A 24,848-nucleotide genomic window follows, 5' to 3' on the forward strand; every position below is an offset into this window, starting at 1 on the left:
CGACTTTAGAGTTTCCTCTCAAAAATAGATTTCCGTAGGAGTTCCGCAAGGTACTTCACTAGCCCCCGCCCTGTTCACCCCTTACAAGGCGGATTTCCTTTCCACTCCACAAACATTCCCACACAGCATTTTATGCAGATGATACTACTTTTTTCACAACCGGCTACAGTTCCGACGCTATTCGCGACAGACTTAAATCCAACTGAACCAAGCGATTGCGTGATACAAATTCTGGCGGCTGCAGATAAACCAGAGCAAAACTCTATTATTATGTTCCACCGCAAGAAGGGATTCCGCGCCTATCACCCCCAAATCCTTGGCACCAGAAAGTATCATACCTCAGTCGCAAGTTCGACCGCGGGTTCCAATGGTCAGCCCAAATTCAGCACGCTATCTGCAAAGGCAATAGCGTGTATAGTCTACTCCTCTCACTCATCTGCAGAAAAAGTAAACTCCCAATCCCTAGAAAGCGACTCTGTATAAAATACTAGTCCGTCCATTCTGCCTCTATGAAGCACAGGTGTGGTACAGGTATGTGTCTGAAAAACAACTCGAACTACTCCAAGTGTTCCAGTCTAAAAAGTCCGCGCGTTACTCAATGCCCCATGGTTTATGAGGAAGCTCAAGGCTCAGCTCGAATTAGGCATCCCGCTCGCGAAGAGTTTCACGAACGTGTAAGGTTCTCGATAGGTACCTTAGAACACGACAACACCTTGATAAAATCCTTACACATCCACAAACCTCGGTAGATAACCAACTACGACAACCCCAGCACCAACCCAGGGTCTCTGTCACCCGCAAAACAGTTCACTATTCCGAAGCGACATCAGCAAAAGACCATTTGGTTCTAGCTGGTCATCTTGGAATAAGAAAAAAAAAACGATTTTAGAGGCAGACGTTTCTGATTCTTCGATCTACACGAGGTGTCGTGATTCTTTTTCTACCACATTTGCCAATGCGGTTTGTTTCAAGAGACTTTTTATTATCAATTCTAATTTTAATTCGGTTTTCGACAGATTCTGAAACTCCAGCAATAGCTGCTATTTTTCTCTGGGAATATGTAGAATGGATTAACAACTTTTGTATCCTTCTCCATTTTCATAGAGACGTATCTAAAGCCTTACCTATCCTAAAAGTTGAAAATTTGAGCTAATCGCGTCAAACCTTTAATAAAATATAAATTCGTAGTAGTATTAGTATTCGGAGCATTACTTACTTTTTGGTGCAATAAAATTACAATATTTAGATATACAACAATACTGCAAAGGCGTACGTTTTAACGGATAATGACTGAATGAGAAGAAACGTCACACTATTGACAAGTGAGGCACGTATACTGTGTTACCACTTCACAAAAATAATAGTAATAATAGCAGTACCTATTTAAGATAAAATAACCCTTTAAAAATTATTATAAAGTATTATAAACTCCCTAATAATTTGGCTACCTACTGTAGTTGGAATAGGGTTCCTAATCTTGACCTCTCCCAGTTCATCATAATGTAGAACACATAAAAAACGAAAAGATTGTTCGGCAATGTTACGCTAACATCGTAAACTTGACCCAGTTATTCATTCTATATAATAGTCTAGTTTTATTATTGTATTGTATAAAATATTTATTGTTTTTCCATTGTTTTGATTTATTCTCTACTAATTTCACGAAAACTGTGTTCACTGGTAATACAAATAATTAAGTAAAAAATTGTATGTCATCATGAAACACGTTAGTTCTTAATTGGTTGATATAGTTTTTAAATCATATTTATTTACATAAAATATTCTTTGGGGAAAAACAAATTTTAAATGATTTCTAGAAAAGTCTTATTATTATTATATAATTTGATGTGTAGGTATTAGTTTTTTTGTCTATAAACCTGTGAATATTAATAAGTTTAAATTATATTAAGTGTAGCTCCCTGGTGCCATTGCTGGAACTGATAATATTCTCCAGTTTATTCCAAGCTTCAATATTTCCTTAAAATAATGTTTGAACTACGTTTATGTACAATATTTGAGATAATCCATAATATTCGTCTTTAAAATATTTGTATTTTAAAATAACTTAATCCCAAACTACATAAGTTATGCAAGTTTTTTAATTTGGAACTTTTATACCAAAAAATGGAACGTCCTTGCCCTTTAGTAAGGATCAGGTCGTTCCATTTTTTTTTATGATCGACTGTCAACATTATCTGTAGTTCAGTAACTTTTATGTAAATTCATTCCTTCCCCTGTTTTCCCTTTTCTGCTTCTAAAGAATTAAGCCATCGATATTAATAACAATTCGCATCATTAGTCACAATTAACAAAGATACATTTTTCTTGGGACCCAACAAACTGCACGACGAGACCAAAACATCAGTAATAAATGCGTAATAATAATGAGTTTCTGTAGTAATTGTTAACTGTCAATTGCTAATCAAGTATCCTTAAAAAATAAACAAGCTTGAAACTAAACGGCGCTTTGTATAGATTTTTCCTGTCAAGAAAAAAAAACAATTGACAAGTCAATTTCCATCCGGCAATTGGATATTAATTTTCCGCCCCGTGGTCTCATGTTGCATCGGCCGCGACAGTCTATGAGATTGGAAACGAACAATAGCCGTTACGAAATGCTGCTGGCTCCCATTCGTGACGCGCGCTTCCAAACAGTCGCGCTGCTACCACATGTTCAATTTCTAACGCTCCGTACTTGACGCGCACCAGTCATTCAGAAAAGACCGAGAATAAACCGCCACCACGTTCGGCTAGTTATGATGTCATAGTTTTTAATATGATCGCACGAAAAACGTTGGTAGCGTGATGTCATGTGCCTGAATAGTTTTAGGAAATGCTCTATGAAATATAGCATCAGTTATTTTTATACGTATGAAATAATATCAAACCACATCAACATCCTTTTTCTTGAACTGATGTATCACGCTGTCGTAAATCAGGCGAGTACGCGAGGACTTGGTTAATAAACGGTCGGTTTATAAAATTGAATTTGACGATATTCCGAGCGAAGGTTTATTATATATTTCTCCAGGCGAATGCACTTTTTCCCAATTACATTAAGTAATTTTCTTGTAACAAGAAATCAATTAGTTTTGTCTGAAATTATTCGCTTTATTTAACAATTTAGATTTTTTTTTTAAATATTTTAAAGCCTCATTTTTACCAACGAGCGAGTGGTCCTACAGTTTAACGTGGGCTCCGAACTACAGTACTACCGACTGGCCCGTGACCAACTTAGAGACCATCCCAGAAGACATCCGGTCTTACCCAGTTACTGGCGTGACTGGGATGGTTATTCCTTGTTGGATTTTTCACTGTTGTCTATTAGACATTTACAATTACAATTACAAACACAAAGTAGCATCCATGGCCCAGCAGGATTCGAACCCCTGACTGTAGCAAAAGTTGGAAGACCTTCCTGTCGCCTTGACCACTGTGCCAATGAAGCCGGCTAATTTAGACTTCAATTTAGGTTAATTATGGGCCATTAAGCCTCTCCCATAGAAATCTTTGTCCCTATTTTCAAAAAACTGAGACAGTGGGTTTTGCTTGTTTCTGGCTCAAGACTCACTTTTTCATCCGCAAAATAATAAGAACATCCCAACCAATCCTCTGGAGTTTCTAGCGATGTATGTAGGCTAAATTTGTCTTCGGAAAAAAAATTCCTGTCCGACTAGCCAAAGCTGGCTGCTTCTGGATGATTGCTTTCTTCGGACCAACTAATTGTACGCACCACAAACACATTACAGTAAATGTTCTAATTAAAAGTTTGACCACAGAGGAGCAGCTCATAGCATATGATTTCTTGCCAATCCCATCAAACGCACAGCAATACCTTCCTGGCCATCAATCCAGGCTTGGCCACCGTTTTCGCTTAAGCTTGTACATGACCGACTTTTTATCGCTTCAAATTATTCGATTCAGTTGCGATTCACACATGGAAATTTGACCCGTGGAGTTTTATAATTTATCTGGTATCGAACCCATACATCCAGTACCCATTATTTTTATATCCATTCTTTTCCAAGTGGAATGAAACAAGTTTTTGTGCTGGAATGCATGTAAGCTTAAAGTTTTTAAGTAGCTGTCTCTATACAGTTAACAAAATACACTCTCGACAAACGAAGAAGTCCGTTATACAAGCAAACATGTGATAAACAAACAGTTCTGACACACATTCACCAGACATTCCACCTTTTGATTATCATTTCTTTCGATTGTAACTCTTGCTGGTACATATCATGGATCATCAGTCAGTACATTTTTTAAAAATGGTTCTAAAAATTTTATTAACATTAACGTTGTTATATATGTTTATGTTTTATCGAAAGACGTACTTTCAGATCATTATTTTTTAACCCTTTTATTACGATTATTTTTAAGTCTTTTCTAATACCTCTATTTATGAGAAACATATGTTGCCCGAATTATCAATGTCTATATTTTTGCTCATTCCACTGTTGTTTTTTACTCTACTTTGTGTGTTTTCCGAAGAACATGATAATTGGGACAAATTAATCATAGATTTTCTATTAAAACCTGTTGACGTTAATTATCACGAACTAAAATTCACATATTTATATCATATTTATAGAGCCCTACATATTCAAAAATGTTTTAGTATTATGGAACTTATATCACTACATAGTATAAAACAAAGTCGCCTTTTCTGTCCCTATATCCCTATGTGCGCTTAAATCTTTAAAACTACGCAACGGATTTTGATGCGGTTTTTTCAATAGATAGAGTGATTCAAGAGGAAGGTTTATATGTATAATACATGCATAATATACTAAGGCAACATTGCTAATTTTAGAGGTTTCTAACGTGATGTCGTAAATTAACCTATTTTTTAGGCTTATTTAGCAATTAGCAAAAACGCTGCCTAACCCTACGAGTTAGATCAAATTAATGTACTACAGTATTGTACACCATAAAAAGGTCTACAAAAAAGTCCGCGATGGTATATGTTTATCTTTTAGGGATAACCCACATTAACCATTTTTATTGTTTACTTTTTACGTGAGAAAATGGCTTATTTACGAAGCTATTTTAAGCAATACGGCATTAATCCTTATCGAATTAAGTACCTTAAATACAGTGTGCAATTAATATAGATCAATATGGTTCCTTACAGCATGTAAATTAAACAAATATTTTCGGAGATATTACAAATTTAAAATTTGCGTTTAAAAATGTGTAATGTAATAAAAATTGTATGAATTTAGATATTCCAAAGATAGCAGGAAATCTTCATAGTAAGTATAGGGGAAAAGGAATTGTTTTACTCCAAATTTAATGCGTGCAGGCCAAGCACAGTAATGAATGAACCAAAAATACTGGATCGATTTTAATCATGTTTTCATTGAGTGACATAGGCATATATATTTTATGCCGTGCAAAGTCGGAGCGGGCCGCTATGTTTTTATATACAACGTTCATATTTTTTCTGTAGTGTATTTAATTTAGTATCAACATTGCACCTGTGCGAAGCCGTGGCGGGTCGCTAGTTCTATAATATATATTAGGAATCTTTCGTTATTAAATTTGTCTGGTTATATTTTTCATGATGCAGGTGTACATTTAATTTTTTTTTGATTGACCTTCATCTAAGCTTTGCGCCAGAGTTAAAAGTTTCGTTATACTGCTATTCTCTTAATGTTGGTGTAAGAGCTTAGAATGTCTTCCTTATTATAAAAAATAATATCAAAGAAGAGCCTCATTAAATATGACACTTTGTGTTAACTGAAATTCAATGTTTTGAATTCAGTTGGTGTTAAACGTTGTAAATGGGTACTGTACTGATATGTCAAAATTGTGATATTATATATTCCAACAGTACAGATTAGCAAACTGTCGGTCTTAGATAAGATAATATAACAATGTTAATTGTCGCAGTAATCAGCTAACAAAACTGAAGAGCTAATACTGAATCGATACGAGAAAAAACTCATTCATTCGTGTAGTTTTCCGTGTTTCCGAGTTGTGATAATGTCAGTGCTGCCACACACCCGTTTCGTTATCTACCGAATATCATATATTAGTGGTACTCTGGTTATTTTTATACGCGTATTTTATCTTTATCTGGATGAGAGGGATTAAATTGTATTGATTTATTTCATTATCATTGTCGATGTTTTTTTTTTAATTTTATTAATGTTAAATTTATTTATTTAAATGAAAAATATTAAGTTTTTAATGGTATAGATTTTCGAAATAAATTTTGCTAAAATTAGCAATCGGTGTAAGATAACGAGTTGAAAATATCAGAAAAATTACTTGTGAGTTGGTGAAATTTTATGATAAAAACCGTAGACAATACGTTTTTGTGTTTTGGATATTATTATATTATTAATGTCAATTTTTATACTAAATTTATTTTAGCGTTATTTTTTCTCACTAGTCTATTTAAGGGAGCGTTATTCCCGCTGAGTCACTGGGTCTAATTGAAGGCTCATATGGGGCTGTTTATTTATTACGTACTTTTAGTGGGAAGAGGGTTTTAATATGTCTGTTTTTTTTTCATATAATGAGGTATGATAGTTTTCAATGGTTCTTAGGTAAGATGATAAAATCTAAGGTTTTATAAATTGTTCTGCTAGTTTATTTATAATTTTTAATAGATACTTCTTACGTAATATTTAATGATGGATGGATACCTGTTAACCAATTTTATTTAGTCCTACATTGGATAGAGTTCAAAAAGTTCATCTAAAAAAGTCTTACGTAATAAATAAATAATCCCATCATGTTTCTCTTACTCAATTACTGGCACTCCATTGTGAGCAAATAGACTGTAGGATTTTTTTAAATTAAAAAGCAGAGATCTTGATCTTCCAATCTTCGAAACAGTTGTGTTTGGTTGGCAATACTTAGTTTTAAAACCATAATAAAACTAGCTGGGCTCCTATACGTTCAGCTTTTATTTGCACTTCATAATTTGCAATATAAATAGGACTTACGTATACCAAATAGACGGGACATTTTGGCACTGAATAGTTCCTCTTTTGTTCATTCCCGTTTTATTTATAGAATAATGTTGGTCAATCTTTGCAACAGTCATAAGATGTGCTTCAAATTCAACCCCTTTTAGATAGCAACACTCTTGTTATAGATGCCATGCAGTTTGTAGTCGCTTATCGCTGGCTTTTCCACCGATATACACATCCGAGGATAGATTGCCTCCATGGCGACTCTCGATCTCTCCATGAGGAGTCTACCAAAGGTTTATTCTGACCCTAGCAATATCAGCATCTAATTCATATTCTCGGACGATTCTAAAATTACGTGGGGGCAGCATTTACATCGGTGATGTCGGAAGGACACTTCAGTCTCGGCTTGTATTGACGGCTGAACTGTTTGCCATATATTTCCCCTTCTGATGTAGAGATATGAAACACCACTCTGCTAGAATCTTTCGACATCTAGACCAACTTAGATGGGATCTAACAGAAAACAACAAGCTTTGGGAGGTGAAGGAGGTGAAAAAGGAGTATTATCAGGGCCTTAACACCATTAACTTCAGCAACTTAAGCTTGTTCTCGCGTCACTGCAAACTGACCCATGAGTTTCTCATTAAGGGAAGAAGTCCACCACTGTGCGTCGAATGTGGTTCCTAACTGTCTATCAAGCACTAATATACTAACCAAATGCCGAAGATACAACTCGCAAAGACGGTTGGTCAACTTGGGAGAGACGATGGACCAGTGTCTTAAGACACACGTAACAGCACTACTAGTAGAAATATTAATAGTGTGCATATATGTAATATCTTGATTGTTCGTTTACATTTTTTGTATCTTGTATCTTATCTGACATGGGTTGTCCGACCATTGTACTGTAGCATTCATATATTCATGCCTACGTATGCTTTAACATATTTTACTTGACATCTTGCAATATGTACTCGTTATCCTACACATTTAACTCTAGATTTTATATTCCGACCATGTATTTATATTGTTCTTTGCATTCTATACTTCTAATAACATTACTGATGTAAATGTGTTGTATATTGTATATCTGTAAATAGACCCCAAATAGTCCAGGAGGCTGATAGGTCTATAATATATAAATAAATAAGATGTGCCTAAAATATTATTTCACTATAATTTATGGATTGAATTTTATGAGTGAGTGAGACGTGAGTTCACTGCTTCTTGCTTATACTATATGATTCCATTATTTGACACGGTCGGTTTGTCATATCTGTTGTATCTATTTAATGTCAATTACCACTACATATTCATTAATTCCTTACTGGACGTCAATTTTACCCCAGTTTTACCGGTTTCATTTAAGTTACAACATCGCAAAGGTAAACGAACAAGATGCCGGCGCGCTTGTCGCTGTTTAATATTGCTCTCGCTCATATTCGAAACCTATCAGCCTCGAAAGGACGCCCGGTAGAAAACGGGTTTAACTGATATTACGCGATGGTGACTCATCGGCGGCCGTAGCCATATCCTTTATGTAAATTTCTCTTTCGATCTGGTCAGTGTTGCGATTGTGCATTCCGAAAAACGACCACGTCATTCCGTTGTTGTTCTAGAGAAGTCCATTGGGATTAAGAATGATGACGATTAGCGTGAGATAAATGGTGTCATCTTGAAAACATTTGTTTCGATTTGTTGTTTTTTTCTTTGCGGTGGGTGTTCGTAAAATGACTAACACTTTAGTAGGGGAGATCAGTATTCGGAGCTTCTTGTAGTCTAAGGTCGTTTTTATTACTATTTATGGTCTTACTCAACGGTCATTTGATACAGTCATTGTTTGATACAATATTGGTTGATTTTAAGGACTAACGTAAGAAGTTTAAGTACGCCAACAAGATGTTCCATGTCATCTCCATTACTAAGCATCCTTTCATTCACTATTGGATCTTGTGTATTGTCGAGATAATGTATTATAATGTATTGTTGAACATTTCTATTTTAGTTACCAGGAAATAAAAGTATCTCTTGCGAGTTTAATTTTAATAATCCTAGACAAAGAGAAGTGCCAGTTTTAGTTGAAATCACCTCAAGCTTGTTGTCACGTTACAAGTATTAATTGCGATTTTCATGGGTTTCTAAAAACCCTCAGAAAATTTCAAAATGTTATATATCTTGAAAATTGCTATATCGATAGTGATTGCCGATATGATATAGCATTTGTTGTAAATACTGTAATTTGTAAAGTTCTTAATCATTCTAAAACTATAAATACAATGTGTTCTCTAATTTTGGTTTTCGAATTTTTAAAATAATTTTCAGGCAAAAATGGAGTATCAGGACAAAATAGATAGTCTATATTTCTGCGAATTTCTTCTTATCTAATGTGAAATTGTAAAAAATATAATTAACTATCATAGCATACACTATTTACACTAAATATTTTTCCATACAGAAAGAAAGGGTCTAATGTCGTATATATATTCTTAAAGCCAGAGTATTCTTTTGCGAGTATTCGCTAGAATGTATGGATGTAGATAATATATTATTCAGTGATATGGATAAAACTCAAAAACTGTACCGGTTAGTCGGAATATATTCCCTAAAACTGTCAAACAGTCCATTACAAAGCCAATTTGGACTTTTGGGATGCAGATATTGGGCTGGTTTAAAATATCAAAGCTAACCTTTCATTGCTAGTTATCTAACGCTAGCGAAACAAAATCATAACCAGTGCTACATAACCAACAAAGAATTGCACTACGAAATCAAATGGTTTTGTGAAGGTATCTGAAATTTTAGCTTAACATGAAATATGGTTACTAAAATGTTGGATAACACCCAGGAAATCAGATGATTAAACCAAACCACACGGACCTAGTGTATAAGTGATACACTTACTTTATCTTCAGTGAGTATTGATGCGAGTACAGCAGAGCAATAGTAATAATATCGAGTTTTGCTGGTTATGGTAACTGTCATCCCTTCCATCTCTCGCATTTTCTGGGCTTATAAAAATTTTGTTAGTTCTTATCAAATAATACTCGATGATCACGTTTTCAAGGATGTATATCATCTTATTTAATTACAATAAACGACTTCTAAATATGTTTAATCGATATCTTTACCAGATGTTTTTTTATGATAAATATTTTCTTTTCAAAAGTATTATTTAACTTCAATTCTATTTGGGTCTTATATCATGAAATTATTATTTGACTTCACGTCCCCATAACTAATTTCTCCTATTTTTTCTAATTCTATTATATTGTATTCTATCTAATTCTATTATTTCTTCTAATTTCTAAAAAATAACTACTAAATTAATGAAATTATCATTAAACTCGTATGATTTTTTTTCTTTTATAGGGTTGGGAAGCTTTCTCTTCTTTTATGTGAGTTATGTGAGTGTATAATACAATTTTTTAAACGTTCTAAAAATGTGTTATGTTAAAAAATACAACCTTTACAGATATTATCTTAATATCATATTATATTATACGCAAATATATTTTCCTAGACCTAATATACCTTATGAGCAAATCTTTTTAATGCTTTATAATGTTAAAAAGCAAATATTTCGTATTCAAGGTATGAAACGCGGTCATGGAAGCAGCAATTTAAGTAATCTTCTAGCAAGGTTATCCGCAACAGTACGTAGAGTCCAGTGTGCACTTTATATTTCATCTATATTAACTTAATAATTATTGGGAATTATACGTATTTACTATCAATTAGCTCACGAACTAAATAATTATATGTATCAGGTGTACCAGAGATTTCATTCACGCAACACTTAATTTTGATGGAGAATACAGATTTCAATTAAAATTTATACATTTTTCATTTATTTATAGAGTTTTATATCGGTTCTAGTTCAACAGGTCAACTGAAAAGTCCCCGGTCTAACATATAGATGGCGCTACTAGAATTCAATCCATATGTTTTTTGTTAGCCCTAACCCTCTAAAGAGGCGTGCATAAATTTGACAGCTGTCGGAACATTAGTTTGTGAATTATAGCATTTTGAGCGAAGCAACTTTTGTTATTGTGAAAAAATACATAAAAAGGAATTTCGCGTGTTGATAAAATATTGCTTTTTGAAGAGAAAAAAACAGTCGAAGCAAAAACTTGGCTTAAGCCGAGTTTCCGAACACTGCTCCAGGAAAATGAACCGTCAAGTTAGACGTGAAAAAATTAGCACCGAAGACGGTGAACGCAGGGGACGCCCAAAAGAAGTTGTTACCGACGAAAACATAAAAAAATCCACAAAATGATTTTGAATGACCGTAAATTGAAATTAAATGAAATAGCAGACAAAGAAGATATTAACTGAACGTGTACATCACATTATTCACGGACATTTGGATATGAGAAAGCTCTGTGCAAAGTGGGTGCCATGCGAGCTCACTTTTGACCAAAAACAACAACGAATTGATGATTCGGATCAGTGTTGTGAAGATGATCAATAAAGGAAGGAATAAACCGGAGATGTTGCGTCGATATGTGACAATGGATGAAACATGGCTCCATCATTTCACTCCGAAATCCAATCGACAATCATCCGAATGGACTATACACGATGAATCCGCTCCAAAGCGTGGGAAAACGCAACATTCGGCTGGCAAGTTTATGGCGTCTGTATTTTGGGATGCGCATGGAATAATTTTCATTGACTACCTTGAAAAAGGAAGGACCATCAGCAGTGACTATTACATAGCGTTTTTGGACCGTTTGAAGGACGAAATCGCCGAAAACGGCCGCGTTTGAAGAAAAAGAGAGTGCTACTTCACCAAGACAATCCACCGTGTCACCAAGTCAGTGAAAACGATGGCAAAAATCCATGAATTGGGCTTCGAATTGATTCCTCATCCACCATATTCTTCAGATCTGGTCCCCCCATGTCACTATTTCCTGTTCTCAGATCTCAAAAGAATGCTCGCTGGGAGGAAATTTACGCCGAATGAAGAGGTGCTCGCCGAAACAGAGGCCTATTTTGAAGCAAAGGACAGATCGTACTACAAAAATGACATCGAAAAGTTGGAGGGTCGCTATAATCAGTGTATCACCCTTGAAGAGAATTATGTTGAATAAAAAAAATAATTTTGCAAAAAAATGTGTTTTACTATGGTAGGCCGGGGGCTTTTCAATTAACCTGTTGTATTAATAGTTCTGCAGTAAACTTAAGAACTTAACTCCTGCAGAAATTACCAGGTGTATCGGAAAGTCATTACCGGTTTTTCTAACAGATGTCATTTTATTCTACTGACATCAAGCTTCAAACCTATATATGTTATATTTTACGAAAGTAATACCGTCACAGATTTATACCTTTTTGAATATGTCTGAACACGTGCATTACTTTTCTTATTTAATTAAAAGAAAAAGTCTCCCAAACTTATCATTTGCTAGTAGAAACTTACGGTAAAAAACTTACCTTAAAAACACATGGGGCGTGTTTTCGCAAATTCAAACAAATGGTGATCTCGATGTGTAAGCGAAAAAAGGTTCTGGTAGATTGAAAAAGTTTGAAGATGCGAAACTGCAAGAATTACCGGATGATGACCTTACCTAAACTCAAAAACAATTGACAGAAGCGTCAAATGTGGCCCAAGAAACGATTAGCGACCGATTACAAGGAATGGGTGACACATCAATTGAATGACAAAGGGCAAACACTTTTTGTGGGATGACATCCATCGATTACTTAAAAGAGGGCCAAGATGCATAAAATCAAATTGTCCAAATTTGCGTACAAATTTTTCCACCGTCTTGAAAAATATGTAGTTTTTTTCGAAAAAAAAAACGGTAATAAATTTCCGATACGCTTGGTATTACCTGCCCATACAGATGTTTGTTTCTTAATAAAATTATCTTCATCCATTTAAAATTCTGGATTTTATTCCTTATAATTTGCTATTCCATAATATTTCAGCAAGTTTTTGTTCAACGTGGACTATGACTTCAATGCTTGAGTCGATTTGTTTTCATGAAATTGCCAAATAAATAACAAAACATTACATTGAATACACAAAAAAATGTTCAATATATTTTTAACGCATAACTAGTGTTTTAAAGAGCAGTTTTTTTTAATCAGTTATAATAAAATATTGGAAAGGTGCTAAAATACAAAACAAAACATATTTAATTCTATAATTCAGTTAATTTATTTTATTTTACGGACAGTGAATTTATGATATTTTTTCATATTTACGTCGATTATTACTACAGTATTTTCGCTATTTTAATTTTAATGTAGTTAGACTTATTTTTAGGAATATAGTGCGTTATAATTTGAAGTTCATTAACGTTTTTAATAGCGGATTTATTATAGTAGACCCGTAGTAATTCGCTTTAGATTAAACCGTGTCTATTTCTTTCATTAATTATTTATACACGGTTAATATTCTATTTTTAGTTAACATATACTGAAATTTTATAGTTTTTCTAAAAATTTTAATGTATAACATTTATTGCAAGGTTTTTTGCTACCCTTAGTGGTCCAAAAATCAGTGAGCAATATGTATGTATAATAATTATTATCTACATAACATTCAGTAAGTGATCACCTATGTGAAAATTCCTAAGTCGACTAACTACAAAAATTATTGATGCATTTGTTTCAATTAATAATTTTTCAGTACTTTTTTGACAAAATATCAGCCGAATTAATCTGCGTTTTCATATCAGTATTTCAATTTCGTATAGATTTCTAATTGTAAATGTATTTTGTCATTAACTAAGTTAGTTTTCCCACGTAGTTTCTTCTGGTAATACATATTAAACAATTAGTCATGATCTGTGATGAGTAACAAATAAATACAGTGGGAGTACATGTATAATATCAGTTAGACAGTAATTCGTTTTAATAAACAACAGCTACATGTATGCGGGCAATTAACAGAACAATTAATTAATTCTATGAATTGTAGTAATATATATTCAGTTTTATTTATTTATTTTTCAACACAATCTTATTATGTTAAAACAAAATTCCACTCATTTATTTTTGTTTAATTTAGTGGCTTTTTATTATATCTAAAAGTAATATTGTGTTAATATTTTTAATTAATATTAATCTTTATATAAATTTAGAGATATTTTAAAATTATGTTACTATTTAAAATTAGTTGTGAGAGAAACTAGCCATTTGACGCAATATTTTGAATGAATTATTTCCTGCTTTATATATCATTTATTACTCAAGATATTTTTATAGTTAATTATCAATGGTATTAAAACAATTATAACACATTAAATTTCATCAAGAAATATATTAATATATCAGATCATTAAGGGGATAAACTTGGTGACGTCACCAAATTACAATCAACTATGAACATAAATATGATGAAATTCAAAACAAAAGAAATAACAAAGTATATGAAGTACTGATTGAGCTACAAATTATTAAAGCATTATTCATTAAAAGTATGATAATATTAACATAAGAAATATTTATTGTCTATTGAGCAGATTGTGGAAATACTAAGAGTAATATTAAAAAAAAACATTAAAAGTATTAAATTTTAATTCGTATAGTTCCAGCCTTCAAAATCAACGTTTCTTGCAGTTTGATGAATTTCGACAGTTTTTTCAATGTGGTTTCTCGAAAGTGGTATATCGTTGACTTGATGTTATGAACTATTAAAAATCCTTTAAAATTAGTTATCACTTGTACTACGGTCTAAAAATATGTACAGTATTAATAGTATTAAAACAATTATAACACATTAAATTTCATCAAGAAATATATTAATATATCAGATCATTAAAGGGATAAACTCGGTGACGTAACCAAATTACAAACAACTATGAACATAGATATGATGAAATTCAAAACAAAAGAAATAACAAAGTATATGAAGTACTGATTGAGCTACAAATTATTAAAGTATTATTTATTCAAGGTATGATAATATAAACATAAGAGTTTCGACAGTTTTCTCACAAATTTTCAATGTGGTTTCTCGAAAATGTTATATTCTTGACTTTAAATCATTTAACTTTAAATAATTCTGACCTTAGAAATTAGTTATCACTTGTAATACATTCTAAAAATATGTATAGTGTTTTCTAAGATATTGCTGCAGTAAAAATGTCAGCATTAATAGTAGGAGTGCTTTAATTTTAATGACAATACTCATTTATTCAATGAATATGATTAAAAATATGGTTATTTGTGTGTAAAAATCGTCTTTATAGATTCCTCGTATTATTTTAAAGGTATATACTAAATTGGAAGAAATATATTAAATTAGACCACCATACTAAATATTTTGCGGATAATTTACATCTACGTTTTAGCATAGCACTTAGTCATGTATTGATTTTATTATGTCATCTTTTAAAATCAATATATTTAGTAATAATAACATGTATATGTTAAAAATACTAAAATATCCTTTATATTTGTTCCATATTTTAATGATAAGTTTTTAAATTAATTTAATAAAATTATCTTAATTAACAGTCTGGGTCTGAATGGAAAAATACGTTTATTTTGACCGAACCTTGATATCTGTATATTTTTTGTTCGTCATTTTTCATCAATTAGACATAAAAATATCAGATTTTCATGGTTAGACCGTTAAATATTTGGGCGGTTTTTTGACAGGACAGAGTTTTATTGTCAACAGATACGATTCTCGTATATAATAGTAATCAGTGTGGCTCAGTTATTTGGGAAACAATTGTAAATGGAAGGACGTAATTTTAATTGTATTGTTTTAGCTTGTAATTAAATAGTAATAGAATTATTTGATTTTCGCCATTTTGTTCACATTACTGTATATGCAAAGCGTTTTTCGTGTTAAATTTCAAATATTTTTCGTTGTTTAAAATAATTAACTTTGAAATAATTTTTTGGGATTACCAATATCGAAATATAAAAGACAACCCAAACCTCATCAGTTTTGGCCTCTTTTGAGTAATTTCAAATTTTGACATGTACATTTAACTTAAGATTATAAACGTTAAATATATTCCTGGTTATTATTTAACAATTACATTGTTGAAATTAAGACATGACTCATATTAGAAAGAAATAATGAGTACATTTGGTAATATATAAATTTATATTTTAATATGGCTTCCAACTGATAAATCTATAAATAAATATGAATGATTTAGAAACATTTATGGAGGTTTAATTATCAACATTAATTATCCAAAATGTTATCAGTACATATAGTAATTACTGTTTTGTCTTTGATTATTACCGCCTTTGAAATCCCATATATACACATATATGAAAAATTTCCTATGAAACATTGATGTTTTTTGATAACTAATGTATTAGTTTTGTTTTTTATCTTTTTCCGCCGTCCCTTCATAAACCAGAACTTCCCCTCAAAAGTATACGTCATCCATTAGTATTAATCCCAAAAGGCACGGTTTGAGGTTAATATAAGGGTGGAATAGTGTGGCTTGTGATTTTAGTAGGCTTTTACATTAATGCAACAGTAAATTACATAAAAGGTTTCATGCCAAATACGTAGATATTGCAGTTCAGTTGCTTCACCTAATGTAATTTAAAGCTCTTAAATAATTTAAATGCCTTAAATATCACATTTAAGGGGATTAAAATGAAATTATTATGTGCTTTCGTCAACATTTACCCAATGTTCTCAAGGTATGTACAATATACACTGTACAACCCATTTGAATTCATGGACTGAAAAGTCCCGAACGTAGCAAAGAAAACGCGGTTGGCTTTATTCAACAACGTAATCTCTAACATTTCAATACCACTTTTGTAGAACGATTTATCTTTTGCCTCAAAATAGGCCTGGCATCAGTTGCTGTCCACTCAGAGGACGATAGTTTTGATTCCAGAGGGAAGTGATTGATCCATGTCTCATCCATTATCACATATCGACACAAAAATTCCAGTTTGTTATATTTGAACACGGCCAAACACTACTCAGAATCATCAACACATTCTTGTTTTTGGTCAACAGTGAACAAACGCGGCACCCACTTTGATTACAACAAGTTCTTTTGTTATCTTTACAATGTTATCATCGAATTCACTCAACTTCACTTTTCGATCCTTCAAAACGATTTTGCTCTTTCTTATGTTTTCTGCTTTCTGCATCATCGGTGTCTCTACGACCACGTTTGAAGTCAGCAAACCAACGTTTTATTGTGGTTTCTGATAGAGCGGTGTCCTTATAACACTTTTCAGGCCATTGCTTCGCTTGAACGGTATTTTTTTCCATCAAGAAACATTGTAGAATTAAAACATGAAATTGTTTTTGATCCAGTGTTTTGAATACAAAAGTAGTGTTACTCTTAGCACAATATACTTATGAGTAGAATATCATGAAATTTTAACAGCTTTCTTTTGAAGATTAGTACTAACCGAAAAAATGGTGAATGGAATAAATCTAGCGCCATCTATGTGTTAGGCCCGGGCTGTTCAGCCCATGTGTTGCATTTTCTAAATAGAAGAAATAATGTTGTGTTCTGTACATACTATGGTATATTGTCCTCTTTTTCTAACTACTACATGCTAATAATTTTTGTTGAATAGCCATTCAAAATATCTTTTTTTCCAACCTTGCAGTTAAAACATATCTTTTTATCTTTGATTATTTTGTGGCAACGTCTTTAGAATTAAATTAGTAAAATTATGTTGTACTTATTGAATTCCTTATTAAAAATTCAACGGTGTTTCATATTTGTTCAATATATATCAAAAAATGTATAATTTTTTCGAATTGATGAGTAATTTGCGATACGTGCTGATGCAAGAAAAAAAAAACGACAACCGAATGTGTGAAATCGACTTTCTTCTTCATTAAGTCGCATTTGACTTCGACCGCATGTACCGGGCGTTTCAACCTTGATTCTGTAATTGCACATTTCCATTGGGCAAAATCATTTAAATGCAACTGGTGCGAACGTTGTGGAATTCTGCAACAATAGCACAATAGAAAATGTATATTTGGCATATCAATAGTTCATCGAATATGTCGAAATTTCGTATGTTTTTGTGAGGTATGCGGAAAACAGTAACATTCTCCGACGATAGCAGGTTTTGCGATAATAGCAATAGCAATGTGTGAGAGCTTACATTATCATGATGAAGAATGTTTCGTTGTCGCATTTTTTTCCCAATTTTCCGAAGAATATTCACCGTTCTACATTAGTCTAACTGACATAATATAATAACATATACTTTTTGTTTGTATTCTCACAATTTTATACCTTTTATATATACACTTACCTGTTTTATATACATAATTGCGTTATATAGTCCCAAAGTAGTAACAAACTCACGCCATCTCATTTTGTGACGTCAAAATGTCACAATGTTACCGCATTTAACTTTGATTCTAATATAAATAAAATAATGAGACAAAAATGTAATAAAATATAATTTATTTAACGTTTTAGTACATCTAATGCATATCATAGCCTAACAACACTTGTATTGCAAAGTTCAAAACATAAATAGCAACCCTTGTAACTATATTTACATAATTTATTAGACAATAGATCACGTCTACAGACTCGTAAATATGACTACCAAATTGTTTGCGATTCCTTTTTATAAAAAATGAAACAATTTATCAGAACAAAACTGCAACACTCGCAACTTGATTTTACCAAATAAAATGCTCTGTAGTTACAGAGCGTAGTTACGCAACAGATACGATTTCTGATCATTACAGGACAGCATAACCTATTAATTGTTTCTGATATTTTATTACAAATCGACGTGTCGCCTTGACAGGGTACAGAACAATTAAGATAAACAATTGAAATAAATTTGCTGATTATGCCTGTTAAGATATGGAAACCTAGATAAGATTAAATAGTTTAATTTATGATTTTAGGCGTTTATGTTTTTAGGGTTTTTTAAAATAAATTCAAGAATAGTTTGTTTGTAATGAAATTAATAAAAAATATGTATTAAAAAATAATCAACAAAGATTAAATATGCAAAACAGGACTATATATAGGGTATAAAATATATGATATGTCACTGATAGGTCAAAATACCTAGAAAGTCATGGTGATGGGAGAACCAGGAGTAATAAAAACCCCAAATTGAAGGTATACAAGTAAAAGCATTTAAGAACCTATAACATTCGAAAGCAGTGGAAGCCAGGAGATTGGAGAATTGGAAAGATAATGAATTTGTACGTCACTATAAGTAACAAACCCATTAATAAAAGGAAAATATAAAATAAAACTAAAATTACTATCAAAGAAAGACTAAGGTAGATACAAACAGAAGAAAGGAATACCTCAAAAGAGCGAGAGGTGAGGAAGGAATTTATACATGGAGCAAGAAATAATAGCCAATAAACATAACACACCTACATTCCTGTGTGATACAAATGATAAGAGACAAATTCCCCCTAAATTTTTATTCATTCCTTTACTATAAAACTTCTAGTCATGTTTTTATTCAAAAGTCAGTGAACAGTGATTCAAATTACTAGGTCAGCTCTCGATTATTTAAATTGTCATTTCTTTTTGTTGTGCACAGCAGCATGTGCAAAACCTACGCCATCTTTTGTAAAACGCTACGGATTAATTCCAACATCTAATAATGCATGTTTTAAATTACCACTATATGAAAATACACAACTTTAACATTCAGCACAGATTTGTTGTAATAGGTAAAATGAATAATCATCTTTGTCATGTTAACGCTCAGTCGTTGGCTCTTAACAATTATTTAAGAGAAAAAATGCGTGGTCGGCAAAACCGTTAAAACCTTGAAACTAATAATTGGAATGATGGAGGAATGGACGATTAGTTATAAAGTAGCTACGTTGACTTGAAGAAAAAATTAAATAGGTTGGTTTTTACTATAGTGGTTAATTAGTTTGTAATTGTTTTTCCAGTAGTTAAATGGTGAATTATGTTAAACTTTTAAAACAATACATTTCACTACCTTATCTATATTTATCTTATATTATTATATAACATATTGGCTGAAATGTCCGGCCGTAATAAAGAAAACGCTTTTTTTTTTGTTCAAAATTGGCTTAATTCATCAACGTAATCTCCATAAGGAGTCACACAATCATTACAGCGCCGCTCTAACATTTCAATACCACTTTTGCAGAACGTTTTATCTTTTGTCTCAAAATAGGCCTGTCACCAGTTGCTTGCTGTCCATTCACTCGACAATCGTTTTGATTCCGGAGTGAAGTGATGGATCCATGTTTCATCCATGGTCACATATCGATGCAAATATCCAGGTTTTCTTACATTTAATATGGCCAAAAACTGCTCAAAATCATCAACACGTTGTTGTTTTTGGTCAATAGTGAGCAAACGCGGCATCCACTTTAAATAGAGTTTCAACTTCACTTCACAACTCAGGCAACTTCACTTTTCAGTCATTCAAAACGATTTTGTTGATTTTTTTGATATTTTCTGGTGTTACCACCGCATTTGGACGTCCATTGCTTTCTGCATCATCGGTATCTCTACTGCTCTATCTCTATGTTTGGAGTCAGCAAATCAACGTTTTATTATTGTTTCTGATGCAGCCTTATAATACTATGTATATAATTTTCAAGCTTTTGCTTCGCTTGATCAGTATTTTTCCTATCAAGTGTAAATTTAAAACACGAAATTGTTTTGTGACATTATAAATAGTGTCACTCTTCACACGATAACTCACAAACTTATGAGTAGAATATCACGAAGATTTAACAGCTTTCTTTTGAAAAGCAAAAGCGGTGAATGCAATAAAACTAGCGCCACCTATGTGTTGGGCCCGGGACTTTTCAGCCCATATGTTACATTTCTTCTCGTATGTCAAATGATCACCTTGTCTTGATAATTGTCAGCAATTCTTCCAAACAATCCAATAGCTTTTCACCTGAAGCAGTGAGCTCATCTTTATTCGTTGCTGTTACAATAATAAAAATATATACTTGCATAAAGAATCTAAATATTCGGTTTCATCAGCTTCCTGTTACACCAAGTTAACAATACCTCTTATGGTCCCCATAAGTTTTTGCCCAAACATTAAAAATTTTAGATCATCATCGTTTATGAAACACTGAATTTCGACCTCCTGTTGAAATCTTTAGCAAATTTGTCCTTAACAAAATATTACAGGTTTTAATAAATATCCAAAAATACTAAACCAGCTATTCTAATTGATTGGTCAAACTGGAAACTTAGTATTTATGTTTTTCTTAATTGATATTATGGTTAAATCCATTTTTTTTAAAATTCATTATATGGGTTCTACGTAAATATCAGACATATAACTTAATTTTAAGGGATTTACAACAAATTTCTTGTGTATTAAATCGCATCAGTTACATTTATAACTAAAATGAGGCTTCAACTCACTTCACTGTTCAGTATGTCATTTCGTTGTAGAGTCAACAATAAAATGTTCAGTGCGTTGAAAATGAATTTGTACCGAGTAAATCGCATTACGGCAAGTTTTGCTTGTTTACTTCATTTTGAAGAAAGAAGCGGCTGAAGGTTATCGAATGCTGTGTGAAACTATGGCAACCATGTTCCATCAATTTCAATGTGTGAGTATTGCTTTCGACATCTCAAAAGTGGTGATTTTGGCACTGAAAATAAAGAGCGTTCTAGACAGCCAAAAAATCACATATACACAATAGCACCAAACATATACATATAATAGCATTACCTTGTATTATTGAAAATACTGTGATAATAAAAATAAACGATTTTTAACTTATTGAGCTTGCACGATCAAAACCAAACTAAAATATCTTTTTTTTTTGTCTTGTACTCAATATATAAACATCTATACTTCGACCTCTGGCGAATCTATCAATTCGTATTAGCAAAATGTGTGTGCGCAAATCCCAGCTACCAAAACTATGATTTTTAGTGAAGTCCATGAAAAATACCAGTATGTGAAATCTGAATTGTTGATTTTTTAAATAAAATAGTTGCGATTTGTATTATATGCGTTGTAAAATAGTTATTCTGAGCGGTTATATAACCCACGGAAATATTACGTACGTTTCAAAACCACAAAAGCCCGTGAAAACAATGATAACTTACCCTAGGTCGTGATATACAGGATGATATGATATAACCTAATATTATTTGTTATTCTAATCGGATATTTTATTTCAAATATTATACTAGTTATTAATTTTGTTGTATCGGATTGTGGTCTTAATTTTAAAAGATCATGCTTATATGATTCAGTTATTATACAATTCTATTCGTAGAAATGATTTGTCACCAAGTAAGTCATTGGCGTTATCTCATTCGTGGTTTATCTTACAATAGTTAAGGCGACTTCCCACCAGTTAAAAACTTAGTTCATACAATTATCAGTGGAAATAGCACATTTGATAAGCTATTAAATAACTGTCGTAATAGAAAATTAAAGTTATTGGTCAAATCGATGTTTTCGACCTGATTAACCAGTATGGTTTATAAGGTATTCTTGGGGCACTGAATTCAAATCAGCAGGCCCTTTTTTTAAGTCGGTTCCAGTTTTCGAAATATTCAAAAAGTTCATCGAATCTTTTTACCCATTTTTTCGACCATTAATGGCGAATTATTGAATAAAAAGTATTAATCAGAAATGAACAATAGTTTAATTGAGACTCATACATTAGGGTCTAACGGTAATCGCGTATCATGCCTTTGTCCCAAAATCATTGGTGTGGCGTTTCGGTTTTTGCTATATCTTGGTCTAGCCGGTGTGTGCCACCCAGGTTTTATGGGGAAAAATCAAGATGTGAATACAGAAGAGGCATTCGAGCACCAATCTTGTAATTTTGCAACAGATTGTCGATTACATGCTTGTGTGGCAATCCTGTGATTTGTGGTTGCCGATAAAGAACAAAACTTTGAAACTGTGTCGATAATGCTGCTTCATCAGCCGTTGAACATGTTGGAATATTTGCATCAGCCATTAGTTTTCGAATATCAGGTCCAACAAATATTCCTTCTTTGATTTTTGATGATGAAAATGATGTTTAATGTAACATAGTCCGCTGACAGCGGTTATCAGAGCGCAGTGCTGTCATACGCGGATTTTAAATCTATAACCAATCACGTGAGTTGACACACAATTTGAAAATTAAGTTCAGTGCATCAAATAACGTTAAGAATTGTTTTCATCTGATCGGGTCCAAAAATTGACCCAAATTTGTAAACTTGTGTAATACACTATCAGTACATTTAGAAATTGGTCTTAGATATACAATAAATTCTGATATACGATCTATAGAGCTTTTAGATGCATAACTAACAATCATTAGTTACAAACTGTTGGTACACCTATTAAGGTAGATAGAATGTTGCATGAAATTATCTTACTAAAGTTCCACATTTTAATAGATATATATTTTTTATAACACGAAAGATATTTCTTATAATATATCAACAATATTTTCGTTACGGATGGAGCTCATAAATCTTATGTAAATCAATTAAAACTGATAATTATTAATCCCATATATCATACTTGCTTAAGCTTGCCCAACGGGAATTGATATACTTGACCTGACCTAGTTGAACCAACATTTTTTGATATATGTTTTCCTCTTTTAGCCATTTACATTCATTGGCGACGTTAAATTTAAACTACTTAATGAGATATGTTAAAAATTTGAAAATATTTTCAGCAAGTTTTACAGGATTGGAAAACGCCTACAAGTTGGTCAGTTCTTAACATTTTTAATATTAATTAGTTCTACTTTAAATGAGTGAGTGGTCGACGGTTCAATGACAATAGCATCGGATTCAACAGTTAGGTTAAATTGTTTAAGAGTTATTTACATTGATACATCACCTTTTTTCCAATGTATATCTGGATGTTCGAATGAAGATTAATTACCATTTCAAAAAAACGAGATAAATAACAGCATCTTAATTTGCTTTGACAGCATTGTTTTGGACTATTTTTTTGGTTTCTGGCGTGTACCACTATATATCCATCCAAATTTTTTGATTTTGTAATGTCTTGCCTGATGTCTACTGAACTAGGTCCTAATCAAAAATTAGTCGGTATTGATTTTTTTATTATGTATTGAAAATACAGGAAAAATTAATATTGTGAAAAATAACAATGTTGAAATCAATCAAGATAGGACAAAATGTAGAATTAATCTGAGCTTAAACCAATTAAGAAGAAATAATTCGAGTCGTAATTTGTCAAAAGTATAATTTATAAAGTGTAGTTTGTTTTTATTTTGAAGAGATAGAAGAATCTTTAATCACACAAAATTTAAAATAGATCGGTACAATAGAACTTGATATATATCACGTCAACCATCTCAAAAAAAGTATTTTCGAGATAAACGTGTTTAAAGTGTCGTTAAAGGGCTAAGCGTTAAAAATATTTAAAAAAAACACGATTTTTCTTCAAATTTCTAACCTAGAATACCCCCTTTGTAACTAGTACTGTGATCTAAAACATTACCCGGATATGAATGAAATATGATGAACCTATGTAATCATCATCGTCACCTTAACATGTTTATTCTGAATAATAATATTGTAATTCGATCGTATTCTGGCGGTTATTTATGAATTTGTTTAAAATTCAACAAGAATCTCGTCATGATTTGACCTACAACACATAATCAGTGAGAAACCACCGTCTTTCAGAATAATCATCACCCACTATTGTGATTCATCTCTGCGATGACACAGCTGTTGCAAGAATAAACAAAACTGCCGCAATTGTTTCGTTTTTTTTTTGCGATTGTTTCACGATAATCTCGAAATGCATACGACATTGACATTTTTATCCTAAAAAGGTCGTCTCGTTCGCGCTTTATCAGTTAATTGTCGTCCTTAATCGGTGTATCATTTTTAATATTAATTTTTGCGGTCAATGCTACTGCCGCTTTTATTCGTCTTCATATTAATGCACTTCCAAACTCGGTTGAATCGATTGTATTGTCAATACATATTAACGTCG

The 24,848-nt window shown here is 32.2% G+C and overlaps 1 protein-coding gene across 3 annotated transcripts in view; it reads left to right on the forward strand.

Annotated features, from left to right (window-relative positions):
• Nucleotides 1-24,848, forward strand: part of Moe (Moesin) — a 71,647-nt gene that overhangs the window by 27,190 nt on the left and 19,609 nt on the right. The window lies entirely within an intron of this gene.

The sequence above is a fragment of the Rhynchophorus ferrugineus genome, unplaced genomic scaffold, assembly GCF_030347505.1.
Source record: "Rhynchophorus ferrugineus isolate W39M unplaced genomic scaffold, kcgeb_rfMv2 rfM2, whole genome shotgun sequence".
Classification (NCBI taxonomy): domain Eukaryota; kingdom Metazoa; phylum Arthropoda; class Insecta; order Coleoptera; family Curculionidae; genus Rhynchophorus; species Rhynchophorus ferrugineus.